Source organism: Schistocerca cancellata, chromosome 9 (genome assembly GCF_023864275.1).
Source record: "Schistocerca cancellata isolate TAMUIC-IGC-003103 chromosome 9, iqSchCanc2.1, whole genome shotgun sequence".
NCBI lineage: Eukaryota > Metazoa > Arthropoda > Insecta > Orthoptera > Acrididae > Schistocerca > Schistocerca cancellata.
Window position 1 is genome coordinate 310,598,563 of NC_064634.1, and position 2,605 is coordinate 310,601,167.

Here is a 2,605-nt window from a genome sequence, read left to right on the forward strand (position 1 = left end):
AACTCGTTCATCCTGTTTCCGACAGGATAAAACGGTTTAGCCTAGGTCGAATCGGTTTATCCTGGTTAGAATTTACATGCTTTAGGATAAACTGGTACCGTACGTCCTAGTCTGAACTAATTTCACCTGGTTTGAAAGTAAATTGAATAAAGGAACTGGCTTTATAACCAACAGAAAAGTCTCAAGTACAGATTTCTCCTGAGTAAACTTCTCTAAAGTTCCAGCCGATTCAGATTTTTATGTTCACACCACTCGCCTGAACAAAAATTGTGGACTGGCTTGTCATCTGTTGATATTTTACGGGAAAACGTTGCATGTACAGTCTTTCTCATATCATCTAGTTTTTTTCATTGCTGCTTATGGCTTGGCAACAATATACTGATAATTGGTTGATGGTATTGTTTATCAGGCGACTGCTAGTAATCTTGCCATCAGACAGCAGTGTCATCAATAGATCCTGCTTCCTCCGTTATACCAAGAATATCTCACGGAAAACGCAAACAAGAATCACAAACTTTTATGCGAATCCTACCAACTCATTCAGCAAGATTTCCACGGTAACCTAAATCATACCAAGGTTATTGAGATATAATACGGTTAAGGTTATTGAGATATTAATTTTATTAAGGTTATTGAGATATTAATTTTTAACTGACCAGTGGCTTATGAAATCCTAAAAGTGTCCAAATTAATCAACAAATTCCAAACAATATTACTGCATAAAGAAATTACAATTTGTCAACAAAGTGACAACTTATATGTCCCTTAACCGATGGGAATTGTGCCAACCAGAGACAAACTGGGAGCTATTTTAAACCATTAAGGGACAGATATTATGTAATTTCGATATCTTTTATTTATTTATTTATTTATTTATTTATTTAACCTGTCATCTAAGGACCACGATAAACTTACAACTATTATGACAGCTGTCTCAGTTTTTTGTCCTTTACAAAATGTGTAGGACCACGTCGATCTATTTGACAACAACTGTACGTTACTCATCTCAGAAAACGCATCACAACAGATGTTCTGAAGATACACTGCTGAGGCAAACCATTATGAGCACGTGATTAATAGAGTAATGATGCACTTTTGGAAAACAATACAGGACTGATTCTGTGTGGTGTTGATTCAAGATGTACTTCGCAGGTTATGGTGCTCCAGATGAATGCGCACAGGCCATGCAGCTCCTTAAATTACGTGCTGGGGAGGTTTGAGGACGCGGATAGCTGTCATTTTTTCCACAATTCAGTCACTAAGAATATTGTAGTACTGAATATTTGTCTTCTTCTTATCGTTTCGCAACGGCTTTGCCACAGTGGATACACCGGTTCCCGTCAGATCACCGAAGTTAAGCGCTGTCGCGCGTGGCCGGCACTTGGATGGGTGACCATCCGGGCCGCCATGTGCTGTTGCCATTTCTCGGGGTGCACTCAGCCTTGTGATACCAACTGAGGAGATACTCGGCCGAATAGTAGCGGCTGCGGTCAAAGAAAAACATCGTAACGAGCGGGAATGCGGCGTGCTGACCACACGTCCCTCCTATCCGCATCATCATGAGGATGACACGGCGGTCGGATGGTTCCGATGGGCCACTTGTGGCCTGAAGACGGAGTGCTTGCTTATCTTTTCAGAACTAATTCACCAAATCGTGGATTATCTGGAAATGAGATGTAGCAGCAGTATCGGGTGTATATTTTCCTTTCTTGTTGTGCTGTGTGTATATGTAATAAGCTGCTATCTGACACACATTCTTTATTGTTGTCGAGGATTTCGAGGAAGAAGAGCAGGGAGGGATAGTGGCTGTGATACCTTCCGTGTCACAGCTATCATGTAAGCGTATGTTGCAAAAATATTTTTTTCCTTGTTTGGTTGTGTATACATTTTTATTAAATCTGTGTGTTGCTGTTGTAGACGATTTTGGCGAGGTGGGTCATTGGGTCCACGGTGGTTCGGGCGAGAATGATGAGATGCCACAATGGGTGGAGCAGAGGGAGCTGTGTCGCCATGAGCAGAGGCCAGAGTTGATTCACAGTGACTTGAGGGGTATGTCATGGAGCCAGAGCTGTACGGGTAATCTATATGCACACTCATGCTGCTTATATATAATCAGTCTTCTTTCCCTGCAGCAGCACTAAGCAACGTCTAGAATGCTGTACTTAATTCCTTTCACTATTCTTCTTATTCCAGCAGCTGACTCACCACAATACACCGTGGTAAGGATACAAAGGGGGTGAAGAAACAACCACCCAGATGAGATCCTGTGCGGACCAGCCGGAGTGGCCGAGTGGTTCTAGGCGCTACAGTCTGGAACCGCGCGACTGCTACGGTCGCAGGTTCGAATCCTGCCTTGGCCATGGATGTGTGTGATGTCCTTAGGTTAGTTAGGTTTAAGTAGTTCTAAGTTCTAGGGGACTGATGACCTCAAAAGTTAAGTTCCATAGTGCTCAGGGCCATTTGAACCATTTAGATCCTGTGCGGCATGCTCCATTGTGTAAGACGCCACTTGTCACTGGGCGGGCAGTTGCAGCAGCCACAACCACCTCCACCGCATCCGTCACCACACCAACTTCGCTCTGGCGTTCGTGGACAACTCTCTCTC

General features: G+C 43.3%; 1 pseudogene; it reads left to right on the forward strand.

Annotated features, from left to right (window-relative positions):
* Positions 1 to 1,303: 1,303 nt before the first annotated feature.
* On the forward strand, positions 1,304 to 1,421 carry LOC126102384 (5S ribosomal RNA; annotated as a pseudogene).
* Positions 1,422 to 2,605: the final 1,184 nt, after the last annotated feature.